The following is a 13,849-nucleotide window of genomic DNA, read 5'->3' on the forward strand; positions in this document are numbered from 1 at the left end:
TTCCCCTCCCTCTGATATTACGTGTGTGGATAGGGAACTAGTGATAGAGCCAGCACCAGTCAGTGGCAAGCTACAGGCCACAGTGCATACGATCCACAGTACTAGCGTCTGACAGTGTGCCTGCTACCGCGCATTGTCGTTTAGCGGCAGCGTCTGTCGCTGCGTGAAATCCGCCGAGACCTGTGAGTTCAACAGGCTCGGCATTTTTGTTTAACGCCACGGCGCCTCTGTGAAGTAACAGAGGGCGCCCTGTTCGGAACGGTCACCGAGGAGGAAAAAAAAGCAACAAGCTAAGTCTCAGAAAACCAGAGAGGTTGGTAACTATGCAGATTGCAGATCCCTGATCTTAACCACACAACTAGCAGCAGTCGTGGAGTGTTCCTACGATGGTCCTAAACGCCTCGTCAGAACAGAGCAGACCCCAAAGGAAAGACAGCCCCCCACATGTATTGACAGTGAAGCAAGATGAAAACACAAACAAAGGCAAGAAAATAGGCTGAGCAAACAATGGGGCCCGACTAACTAGAAAGGACAGGAAAGGAAAGCCACTGTCTGCAATCTGCCAAAAAACCCTCCCAAAATAATGTCCAACACGTCTGATAGCAAAATTAACCCTGAAGTCACTAGACTTCTCCCACTATATCAGCACTCTGAAATATTCTGAAACAGAGCAAAAAGAGGCCAATCTAATAAGGGACAAAAAGGCAAATTGGCAAATACAGATAAATAGGAGTGGAAGTTCAGCTTAGCCCTAGCAGGGGCAAGCTGACCACACAAGAAACTGAATTGACCAACAAGCGCAAGTGTGAACGTTAGCAAAAAACAAACTTAACTTGAGAAGACTGGAAGAGAGCTGAAGTCCAAGACCTGAGAAGCAGACTGAAGCACCAGCACCAGGATAGGGCGTTGGCTGTCTTATATCCAGTCTGATACTCCAGAGATCCAATCGTTATCTTCCTCATCGGGTGGCAGATCACTACCATTTAAAGCAACCTCACTACCTCCTGTCACCACCAGAGGGAGAACGGAAGGGGAACTCTCAACTGGTGGAGCAGAAAATGAGCTCATAACAGCGCCCCGTGCACACTGGGTGACGTTCAACCCGCATGCGTTATACCGCCATATTGGGCATCTGCCATTACCTAGCAGCAGTATAACACCTCTGCACGGTGGACCCCGGGTGGCGAACACACTTATTAATATTTATTATTAAGTGCGTTCTGCCGTACCTAACATTATACTAGCGCCAGGGTCTGGCTAGTAATGGCGGACCGTGCAGCAGCTACTGCAGTACATTCGGCAGCTGGAGGGCAGGTTGGCGGTTCTCGAGAGTCCCACCTCAGCTGCGAAGGTTACTGCGGCCGCTGCTCAGGCAGTCGCAGAGGCTGTCTCTTGTGTGTCCACATCCACGCCTACGCCAACATTATCCCGTCTCTCGTTGCCTGATAAATTTTCGGGTGACAGCGCCACCTGAAGGGGTTTCATGAGCCAGTGCTCTATCCACCTTGGGCTAAGGTGGGGTTTATCGTTTCCCTCCTGTCGGGCAGGGCGTTGGAGTGGGAGCGTGGTGACCCCGTGGTTCTGAGCGTTTCTCAGTTTCTAAAGTTTCTAAAGCAGGTCTTTTTGGGGCCACGAGTCACTCACGACACCTCTGTCCAGTTACTAGCATTGATGGAGATCAACATCCAAAACTGCGGAGACACCATCACATGTTTCTCAACGCAGTGATTCTAGAGCAATGCCCCATCCCTTATGGGAAATATGTAAAAACAGGGATGGGGGCATTGTTCTAGAATCACTGCATTGAGAAACATGTGATGGTGTCTCCGCAGTGTTGGATGTTGATCTCCATGAGTTCATTCATCCTCATTTTTCACAGTCTTTTACTAGGCATTGCTCCTACTAGCCAGTTTCCTACTCCACACTGATGAGGGGCAATACCCCGAAACAGCTGTCTGTGGATGGATACCATGTTTTGGCATAGGTGGTTTCCTTCATTGGAGACTGCCCTTCCCGTGGTTGTTCCTTCCCGGGGAAAGACCTGGCTAGTCATTGCTTGCGTTGAGAAACACGTGATGGTGTCTCTGCGGCTTGTGTTTTGCATGTTTTTACATATTTCCCATAAGGGATGGGGGCATTGCTCTAGAATCACTGCGTTGAGAAACATGTGATGGTGTCTCCGCAGTGTTGGATGTTGATCTCCATGAGTTCATTCATCCTCATTTTTCACAGTTACTAGCATTAACACAGGGGTCCCGCTCGGTCAGCCATTATGCCGTCCGTTTCCGGACACTGGCTTCCAAACTTGAGTGGCCTGATAAGACACTTGTCCCTTTGGTCTGGAGAGGTCTGGTGGAGCATGTCAAAGATGCTTTTGCTACCAGGGAGGTTCCCGTAAGTCTGGAGGAGCTGATTGCTATTTCCACCCGCATTGATCTTCGTTTCACAGAGTGTGGGCTGGAACGTGCTCAATCCAGACAGAAGGTTAGGTTGGCTCCTACCTCCGTTAAACCTACAGAACCCATGCAGGTGTCTCGCACCGGTTCCAAGCCGCACCCAGTATGAAGCTCTGCATGCTGTTAACAGTATCGACAGTCTGGTCACCTGGCTAACAGGTGTCCGCAGCGGTCGAAAAAACGATCATGCCCAGTGGTGGTTGGTGGGCGTCTATCTGATATGGAAACTTTCTCCCCCAAACCGGTATTCCGAGGGATGTTAGATAGCGGTGCTTCCACCTGGCAGATAGATGTCATGGTGGACTCTGGGGCAGAAGGAAACTTTATGTCCTCGACCTTCGCCCAAAAGCACGCTATTCCTGTGGTGCTACTTCCTCACCCCGTGACCGTCAGGGTGATCAACAGTTCAGTCTTACCATCCCAGGGTACACACCAGACAGCACCTCTTGGGCTCTCAGTCTCACCATCTCACCACGAGACGTTGTCCCTGTTCATTATGCCGGAGGGCATAGACCAGGTGCTCCTCGGAGTCCCCTGGCTCCGATGCCATTCCCCTCATAGAGTGGTCCTCGGGGAATATTCTGGGTTGGAGCAAGGACTGTGAGGGAAGGTGCATGAGGGGCGGCATTCAAGTAGCCTCCACGGAAGTGCCCGCGGACCTCTCCGCGCTTCCCAGACACTACCAACAGTACGCGGACGTCTTTTCTAAAAAATCAGCTGAGACACTTCTGCCGCATCACCCCTACGACTGTCCGATAGACCTTTTGCCAGGCGTGGAACCTCCTGGAGGCCACGTGTATCCTCTCTCTCTCAGGGAGACGGAGGCCATGTCACAATATATCCGGGAGAACCTGGCAAGAGGGTTTATTAGGAAGTTGGTCTCGCCAGTGGGGGCAGGCTTCTTCTTCGTACAGAAGAAGAGTGGAGAGCTGTGTCTCTGCATTGACTACAGAGGTCTCAATGCTATTACAGTGAAAAATAAGTACCCTCTTCCTTTGATCTCTGAGTTGTTTGACAGGTTGCGAGGGGCCCAGATCTTCACTAAGTTAGATCTACGGGGGGGCTTACAACCTGATCCACATACGCGAAGGAGACGAGTGGTAAACAGCCTTTAATACCAGGGATGGCCACTACGAGTATCTGGTCATGCCCTTTGGCCTCTGTAATGCACCTGCTGTCTTCCAAGACTTCGTAAATGATGTCTTTCGCGATATGCTCTCCACCTTGGTGGTGGTCTATCTGGATGACATCCTCTTCTTTTCTCCAGATTTGACCACTCACTGGAGAGATGTCTGCAAGGTATTCAACTGTTTGCGGGCGAATTCTCTCTTCGCCAAGTTGGAGAAGTGTCAATTTGAGCAGGAGTCCTTGACGTTCCTGGGCTATATCATCTCGGCCCAGGGGTTGGCTATGGATCCTGCCAAACTGCAGGCGGTAATAGACTGGCAGGAGCCCCATTCTCTTAAAGCGGTGCAGCACTTTTTGGGGTTCGTGAATTATCACCGTCAGTTCATTCCCCACTTCTCCACACTGGTAGCTCCTTTGGTCGCCCTCACCAAAAAGGGAGCCAATCCCAAGGTATGGTCAGAACAGGTCTCCGCGGCCTTCTCATCGCTTAAAACCCATTTTGCTGGCGCTCCTATCCTCCACCTTCCCGATATGGATAAACTCTTTATCCTAGAGGTGGATGCCTCGTCCGTTGTTACAGGAGCAGTCCTTTTCCAGAAGGATGCTCAAGGTCGGAAGCATCCCTGCTTCTTCTTCTCAAAGACCTTCTCACCGGCGGAGAGGGAGTTGCTGGCAATGAAGTTAGCCTTTTCCTAGTGGATATCTCCTGGAGGGAGCCCGGTTCCCCTTTCTGGTGTACACTAACCATAAAAACCTGGTCAATTTACAAACAGCCCAGCGCTTGAATTCTCGTCAAGCTAGCTGGTCGCTCTTCTTCTCCCGCTTCACCTTGCACTATCTGTCCGGTGAGAAGAACGTCCGGGCCGATGCTCTCTCTCGCTCGGTGGTCTCGGCGGAGAAGGAGGAGGCTGAGCCTTGGTTAATCGTCCACACAGAGTATGAGGACCATGGCCCGGTCACTCTTGAGTCAGTACCACCGGGCAAGACCTTTGTCCCTCCTCACCTGCTGCCAGAGGTTCTCGCGTGGGCACACCCGTCCAGGGTAGGTGGTCACTTTGGCAACAAGTGGACCACAGAACTCCTGGCAAGGTCTTATTGGTGGCCACACATAGCTCGGGACATGAAAGAATACATTCAGGCATGCGTCTCTTGTGCTCGGAACAGGTCCTCCAGGTAGAGGCCGGCTGGGTTACTGTATCCTCTGCCGGTGACAGACAGACCCTGGGAGATGGTTGGCATGGATTTTGTGGTCGGCTTGCCCAAATCCGGCGACAGCACGGTTATTTGGGCGGTCACCGATCATTTTTCTAAAATGGTGCATCTGGTGCCACTCGCGCGGCTGCCTGCCGCACTGTTCATAAAGCACGTTTTTCGTTTGCACGGTATGCCGGACAAAATTGTTAGTGACCGAGGTCCTCAATTTGCGTCTCGGTTTTGGAGGGAGCTCTGCAATCTTCTCAGTATCGAGCTAAACTTGTCCTCCGCTTATCATCCTGAGACAAATGGGTTGGTTGAGAGAGCCAACCAATCTCTGGTCACGTACCTGCGACACTTTGTCTCGGCCAAGCAGGATGACTGGACATCCTTACTACCGTGCGCCGAATTTGTCCTGAATATTGCAGTGGCTGATTCCACTGGTCAGACGCCATTCCTTCTTAATTACGGCCAGCATCCGCGCCTCCCCATCCCGATGCCAGTGTCTTTCACTGATTCCAGGGTGGCAGACTGGGCAGTGGAGGCTCGTGACATTTGGGATCGCACCCAGGATGCCATTCGTGCCTCTAAGTAGAGAATTAGGGTGTCCACCGACACACATCGGTGCCCCGCTCCAACTTTTGCCCCTGGCAACTTGGTGTGGCTCTCTGCCCGAAATATCAGACTGCAGGCCGAGTCTACCAAGTTCGCTCCGCGATACATTGGTCCCTTCAAAATCCTCGAGTGGATCAGCTCGGTGGTCTACCGTCTGGCCCTTCCACCACACTTGGCCATCTCTGACGTCTTCCACGTGTCCCTTCTCAAACCTGTTCACATGTCCCGGTTTTCCGAGTCATCTGCCGGGACATCAGACTTGTTTTCAGATGAGTCTGAGGTCAATGCCATTGTAGGACGCAGGGTGGTGCATGGCAAAAAGTTTTATTTGGTGGATTGGAAGAGACATGGTCCAGAGGCCCGGACCTGGGAGCCAGTGGAGAACATCCATGCCCCGCTCCTTATCGTGGCATTTGAGCATGGCGAGGCTCAGAGGGGAGGGGGCCCTAGGAGGGGGTAATGCTAGGCGTCTGGTTCCTGCAGTTGCACAGTGGGAATCCAGAGCCTTGCATTCAGCGGTCTCTCATTCTCCAGCGACCGCAGAAGAGGCTGCTCAGCAGCTCCATCGTTCCTGACGCTCTGCTCAGACCAGCTCTGTGGGTCTGGCTGTGGCTGCCACCTCTGGGCCAGCAAAAGCAACGCAGGCTGATCAGCAACAAGCGACTCCAGAGGCTAAGTCCTTCCGTTGCTCCACTGAGCATGCTCACGAGATGATCTCCCATTGGAGATCGGGAGTCACATGCTCAGGTCCTTCTCCAGATCAGATTGGTCCATCTCAGGGATCTGGAAGCTTCCGGAAGGTCCCGGCTATAAAAGGTTTGCGTGGCCGCTCGGCCATGTGCTAGTATAGACTCTAGTTGCTAACTGTGTGAATGTTGACGGATGCATGGATTTGCAAATGATTCATTAAGATTCCCCTCCCTCTGATATTACGTGTTTGGATAGGGAACTAGTTGAAGAGTCAGCGCCAGTCAGTGGCAAGCTACAGGCCACAGTGCATGAGATCCACAGTACTAGCGTCCGACAGTGTGCCTGCTACTGGGCATTGTCATTTAGTGGCAGCGTCTGTCGCTGCGTGCAATCCGCCGAGACCTGTTAGTTCAACAGGCTCGGCATTTTTGTTTAACGCCACGGCGCCTCTGTGAAGTAACAGAGGGCGCCCCGTGCACACCAGGTGATGTTCAACCCGCGTGCGTTATACCGCCATATTGGGCATCTGCCATTACCTAGCAGCAGTGTAACACCTCTGCACGGTAGACCCTGGGCGGCGAATGCACAGATTATTATTTATTATATAGTGCGTTCCACCGTCCCTAACACCTAAACAGTGGAAACCCCCAACAGCTGACACCATTTTGGAAACTAGACCCCTTAAGGAACTTATCTACATGTGTGGTGAGCACTTTGAACCTCAAAGTACTTCACAGAAGTTCATAACGTAGAGCTGCAAAAATAAAAAAAATCTTATTTTTTCCACAATAATGATCTTTTCGCCCTCAAATTTTTATTTTTACAAGGGTAACAGGAGAAATTAGACCCCCAGAGTTGTTGTGTAATTTGTCTTGAGTATGCCAATTCCCCATATGTGGGGGTAAGCCACTGTTTGGGCACATGGCAGAGCTCAGAAGGGAAGGAGCGCCGTTTGACTTTTTCAATGCAGACTTGGCTGGAATTGAGATTGAACGCCATGTCACGTTTGGAGAGCACCTGATGTGCCTAAACAGTGGAAACCCCCCACAAGTGACACCATTTTGGAAACTAGAACCCTTAAAGAACTTATCTAGATGTGTGGTGAGCACTTTGAACCCCCAAGTGCTTCACAGAAGTTTATAACGCAGGGCAGTGAAAATAAAAAATCATTTTTTTTCCTCAAAAATGATTTTGTAGCCCCCAATTTTTTTATTTTCTCAAGGGTAACAGGAGAAATTGGACCACAAAAGTTGTTGTGAAATTTGTCCTGAGTATGCCGATACCCTATATGTGGGGGAAACCACTGTTTGGGCGCATGGGAGAGCTCGGAAGGGAAGGAGCACCGTTTTGGAATGCAGACTTTGATGAAATGTTCTGTGGGTGTCATGTTGCGTTTGCAGAGCCCCTGATGTGCCTAAACAGTAGAAACCCCCCTCAAGTGACCCCATTTTGGAAACTAGACCCCCAAGGAGCTTATCTAGATGTGTGGTGAGCACTTTGAACCCCCAAGTGCTTCACAGAAGTTAATAACGCAGAGCCGTGAAAATAAAATATCCTTTTTTTCCACAAAAATTATTTTTTAGCCCCCATTTTTTTTTATTTTCCCAAGGGTAACAGGAGAAATTAGCCCCCTAAACTTGGTGTGCAATTTACCTTGAGGACGCTGATGCCCCATATATTGGGGTAAACCACTGTTTTGGCACACGTCAGGGCTCGGAAGGGAGAGAACGCTATTTGACTTTTTGAATGCAAAATTGGCTGGAATCAATGGTGGCACCATGTCGTATTTGGAGACCCCTTGATGTGCCTAAATAGTGGAAAACCCTCAATTCTAGCTCCAACCCCAACACACCCCTAAACCGAATCCCAACCCTAACCCTAATCCTAATCCCTAACCCTAATCCCAACCCTAACTCTAGTTCCAACCCTAACCCTAATACTAACCGTAACCCTAATTCCAACCCTAATTCCAACCCTAACCCTAATGGAAAAATGAAAATAAATATATTTTCTTTATTTCATTATTTTTCCCTACCTATGTTGTAGTGACTGTGGCAGTAGCGCCAAGACCTGGTGCCGTATGACATATTACATAGCCTGGCACATAACAGTATGGATGTGTTGCAATTCAGACTTGCGTAGTGGACACAGATGAAGCACCTCTGCACCCTTCTGCATGTTTTTTAAATGGCTGATAAGATGGTTAGCGGTGACAATGCCGTATGCTGGATCACTATTATTGTCATCTAAATGTTGGACCACACTTTAAATAGTTTGGGTGAGGAGGAGCTGGTGGTCCCAGGGGAAGATGAGGAAGCAGAGAAGAATGCCTTTAGGGTTAACAATATCTCTAAGTTCAGGTCTGTTGTCTCACTGGTGGATGCCATGGGAGGAACAAATGGAGGTGGAACAAATGGAGGAGGAACAAATGGAGAAGGACCATGGAAAATATGAGAAGGAAGAGGTGATGGATGCGCACCAGTTAGGAGATGAAGATGATAATGATTCCCTCTCTGTTGTCCATGGTTGCCACAAGGGGATGGACTAAGAAAGAAAGCTTGAGTGTTATCCCACCACCAACACACTGTGGAGTTGGACCTTATGAAAGAGACCGACCCATGTGCGCCTTCTTGCAGCACTATCTGCAACATGATTGAAAGCAAATGTTGAATTATTCATGCTATATAAGTGATAAAAAAACACTTGAAATTGATGCTTAGCCACACTCAGGTGGCACAAATATCATGACCTCGCTTTTTCACAGTCATGTTGCTCACATAGTGTGCTATGAGCACAGTATTAGCAACTAAAAATTAGATTTTTTTACTTCGCACTACCTCTGCACAGCTGAATTTCACTGGCACTAAATGAGAAGGTGAAATATGATGTGTTGAATTTAGTTAGTCACAGTAAAACAAAATTTTCATGTGTGGATGAAGCCTGTATGACCAAAAATTTAAAACTGAGATCTCCTCTACTGCATGACTTTAGGAACAGAAGATTTTTTGGGGGGGCCTGATGATAAGGCCGGTATAAGATTGAATAGATGCGCCAAACAATTTAAAAGTGACATGACCCCTACTGTATGACGCTAGTAACAGAAGAATTTTTAGGGGCCTGTCGATAAGGCCTGTATAAGATTGAGCAGATGCTCAAAACAGTTTAAGGCTGTGTGCACACGTAGCGATTTTTAAGCATTTTTGCAGCGATTTTCGGCGCGAAAACGCTTAAAAATCGTGTACAGAACGCCTCCCATGCATTCCTATGGTGTTCCGCACATGCTGTGCTAATGCTGCGCTTTTTTCCGCGGCGGAATCGCATTGCGGAAAAAATCGCAGCATGCTCATTCTTTTGTGCGGAATCGCAGAGAATTGCCGCGATTCCGCACCCATAGGAATGCATGAGAATCGCTTACTTCCCGCATGTGGCTATGCCCACCATGCGGGAAGTTATGCGTCTCATGTGCGGTTGGTACCCACGGTGTGGAGGAGAGGAGACTGTCCTCCAGGCCCTGGGTACCATACCCCTGTAAAAAAAGAATTAAAAAATAAAAAAATCGGGGTATATTTACCTTCCGGTGTCCCGCGCTGCATTCCCGGCCTAGCGTTCCCTGTAATGCCTTGCGGCAAGGCCCTGTAATGACGCGGTCTCGCGAGATCGCTATAGCAACGCGAGACTACGTCATCACAGGTCTCGCAAGGCATTACTGGGAACGCTGAGGCCCGGGAATGCAGCGCGGGACGTCGGATGGTAAATATACCCCGATTTTTTATTTTTTTTTTAGCATTTTAACATCCTATCTTTTACTATTGAAGCCGCATAGGCGGCCTCAATAGTAAAAACCTGGTCACACTTGTCAAACACTATGTTTGACGAGTGTGACCAACCTGTCAATCACTTTCCAAGCGATGCTTCAAATCGCTTGGAAAGTGCTTGAATAACGCACGCGAAAATCGCGGCAAAATCGCGATCATAATCGCGGTAAAATCGCAGTGAAATCGCGCGGAAAAAACTGCGCGATTTCTGGGAAGGAGTCCGGTTTTTAGTGAGCGTTTTAAAACGCTACGTGTGCACATAGCCTTAAAGTGACATGTCCCCTTCTTTATGACGTTAGTAACAGTAGAATTTTTTTGGTTGGGAATGGGAAAGTACAACAGGATTAATAACAGGGCGGCTATGGGAAGTACAAGATCCCGGATCTAGCTTACCCTTACTCATCTACCCAATACCAATTACCAGAGAGCGTTTGATGCTCGTCAGAAGATAGGTGTAACAGATGCGTATCTCAAGCTAGGTAAAAGGCTAAGTGCACACGTACCGGAACTCTCGCGGAAATTACCGCGAGAATTCCGGAATTCCAGTCTGCGGGAAAATCGCATTTTAAATTCCCGCGATTTTCCCGTGGAAAAACTAGCATTTTGCAAGCGTATTTAGCTTGCAAAATGCTAGCGTTCTCCAAGTGATCTGTAGCATCGCTTGGAGAACTGATTGACAGGTTGGTCACACTCGTCAAACATAGTGTTTGACAAGTGTGACCAACTTTTTACTACTGAGGCTGCCTATGCGGCATCAATAGTAAAAGATAGAATGTAAAAAAAAAAAAAAAAAAATAGTGTTATTCTCACCCTCCGACGTCCCGCGCATCCGTTCCCAGTAATCCTTTGCGAAAATGCCCGCGATGACGTCAGTTCTCGCGGGATCGCAACGTCTCGCGGTTATTCGCGATGACGTCGCGCAAATGACCGCGAGACTTCGCAATCCCGCGAGAACGGACGTCATCGCGGGTATTTTCGCAAAGGACTACTGGGACTGGAGCGTGAGGAGAAGCGGGAAGGCTGCGCGGGACGTCGGAGGGTGAGAATAACAATATTTTTTATTTTTAAATTCTATTTTTTGCAGGGATATGGTACCCAAAGCCCGGAGGACAGTCTCCTCTCCTCCGGACCGTGGGTACCATCCGCAAATGTTCTGCTCACTTTCCGCATGGTGTGCACAGCCACATGCGGAAAGTAAGCGGAACAATGCATTCCTATGGGTGCGGGATCGCCGCGATTCCGCAAATTAATGAGCATGCTGCGGTTTTTACCGCGAAGCGATTCCGCCGCGGTAAAAACCGCAGCATTAGTACAGCATTACGGAATCCCATAGGAATGCATGGGATGCTTATTTTTCGCGTTTTCGCGGCAAAATCGCACGGTTAAAACCGCCACGGAAACGCGAAAAAAACGCCACGTGTGAACTCAGCCTAAAAGATGCCCATGAGAAATTGGATGCCAAAGAAGCACATAATCTAGAAGATAGGCTCAAAACAATTTCAAACTCAGATCTCGTCTGATGTATCATGTTTGTAAAAAAAAATATTAATTCTAATGTGCATCAGCTCTGCACACAGAAGAATTTCAATGGCACTAAATGAAAAGGATGGATATAGCAGGCTGTATCACGTTTACCAACAGAAAAAATTATAATTTTTTTTATGCGCATTATGTCTGCAGACAGGTTCATATAACCACCACAACAGAAATATGTGTGATACGGCGGGCTTTATCATATTTAGCAACAGAAAAAAATATAACTTTTTTTTATGTGCCTTAGTTCTGCAGACAGTTTTATTTCACCACAGCGCTAAATTACAAGGTGGGATACAGCAGGCTGTTTAATATTTTTTCAATAGCTACATGTGAGTTAGAATGCTATACTTGTGCATCGATCACAATAGAAGCAGTGCACAACACGTGCCCTGCAGGATTTGTTTGTGCAACTCATATGGCCAAAAGGTAAATTCAACTGCCACACTGGACTTTAGCTGCCTACAGCGTCTGAATAATATACAACCACCTATCTTAGGCCTGTTTCACACTTCCGTTTTTGTGTCCGCCAAACGGATCCGTTTTTTGACGGATCCGCGGTAACCGCTATGGGACAAAAACGGATCCTGCAAAAAATGGCGGATCCGTTTTTTTACGGAAACCAACGGATTTTGACGGATTTGAAAAAACGGAAGTGTGAAACAGGCCTAACTAGCTAAAATGTGGAATACAGCAGGCTTTTTCACATTTACCTACTGAAATAATATTATTTAGAATGCTATACTCATGCATGGAGCACTGTAGAGCAGCGCACAACACACTTGTAGGACATGTGCCCTGGCAGCTGTGTGTAAGAACCTCAGTTATGCCCCCCCCACCCCCAAAATAAAAAAAAATCCGGAAGGTAAGTTTTACAGCCACACTGGACACTGTCTAGCTACACTATCTGACTGATGTACAACCGCCTAACTAAATAGCTGAAATCTTGATGCAAACAGTGGCAGTGTCAGGAGCAGGCTCTCTCCACTGTATCAGTGTCAAAAATGGCGCTAAAACAAAATGTCCACTTTTGATATGCAGAGGGGCATGTGATTTCAGCAGCCAATGACACAATCTGTTGTATCAGGACATTGTGGGTGTTTCCTACGCTTTGATTGTCTAGCCGCAACGTGCACACATAAAGTTAGGGAACAAAAAAAATTATTGCTGTGCTTACAAGAACGCCGTGCCTCTGAGCTCTGCAACCCCACTCCCCTCATCAAGCACATGCCAAATGCTCATGATACACCACCATTATCGTTGGTGGCAACACAAATATTTACACGCACTTTTACCGAATGTAACCAATTATTTACCGATTTTATGAAATTTTGCTCAGATTTACGATCATGAATCCGAATGTGCTATATTCCTGCTGAGTTTATGAACTTGGCGATCATTTTCCGAATAAATTCGATCATCTCTAGTCCTGAAGCCACAGAAAATGCAGTGTTCAAACGATTAAAGGAATTTTCAAAAATATCCAGTGAGAACAGTTCAAAATTCCAAGAGCTCAGTGACCTCCTGTAAGAGCTCCAGCTGGTCAAGGTAGACATGCACCTACCTGGTCTCAGAAACCTGGATACTGCTCATGGAGTAAACCCAATAGTCTCTAAAATGCCATACAGTATTAAAGAAAAGTGGGTTACAATTGTGTCAAGATTCAAAAGACCCAACCAAGTCTCTTTTCCTCCATTTTCCTACTTCTGTGAGTTTATCAAGAATATTTTATAGTGTAAGACTGAACTAACCTTATACTACTGAGAACCCAGCAGCCCTGGTTGATCTCCTCTGAGGTATGAGAGACCACGTTCTAACAGCAGAAACCACAGCAGTGTCAGTGAAAAAGACTGACATTTTTCCCACACCTACATCATCACCAGACAAGAGCAGTAGAACTGAGTGAGCACTAAAATGCTCTCAGGTGCTCGATGCTCGAACCAAGCAATTCCTAATGCTCAAATGCTTGTTTCGAGTAACGAGGATAATAGGAATCAAAGGAAAATCAAAGCATTTTTCCGGCGGACCCTATAAAGAGGTCGGGGGGGCAGTGAAAATGCTGAAATTAATGTGAAAAGTGTTGAATGGAAGGGAACAGCATGGGGAAGACCCCTGGAAGAATCTCTGACTCCCAGATCCCTGCTGAGAACAATGGTGTCACACTTTTACTGCACTTTAAGTACTGACAATAAAACATTCCGAACGACGAGAAACTGCATTTTACAGGAATCAAAATGTTAAACATTTTTTCCTGTATAATTACTTATGTATAAAGTAAAATTTAAAAATGATTTTAAAAAAATTATAATTTAAGTAAACCAAAATTTAATTTATTATAAAAAAATAGGAAATTTCAGTGTAATTTATGAAGGAAGCAAGAACTGCTAAAAATTAGGCTACTTTCACACTTGCTTTTTT

General features: G+C 47.5%; 1 long non-coding RNA gene across 1 annotated transcript in view; it reads right to left on the reverse strand.

Annotated features, from left to right (window-relative positions):
• Positions 1 to 13,333, reverse strand: part of LOC141093146 (uncharacterized) — a 258,279-nt gene extending 244,946 nt beyond the window's left edge. The window contains exon 1 of the long non-coding RNA XR_012232994.1: positions 13,183 to 13,333. This is a non-coding gene — a long non-coding RNA (uncharacterized lncRNA). The remainder of the gene's footprint in view (positions 1 to 13,182) is intronic.
• Between the last annotated feature and the right edge of the window lie 516 nt (positions 13,334 to 13,849).

This window comes from Dendrobates tinctorius, unplaced genomic scaffold, assembly GCF_039654945.1.
Source record: "Dendrobates tinctorius isolate UK_male_01 unplaced genomic scaffold, ASM3965494v1 ptg000062l, whole genome shotgun sequence".
NCBI lineage: Eukaryota > Metazoa > Chordata > Amphibia > Anura > Dendrobatidae > Dendrobates > Dendrobates tinctorius.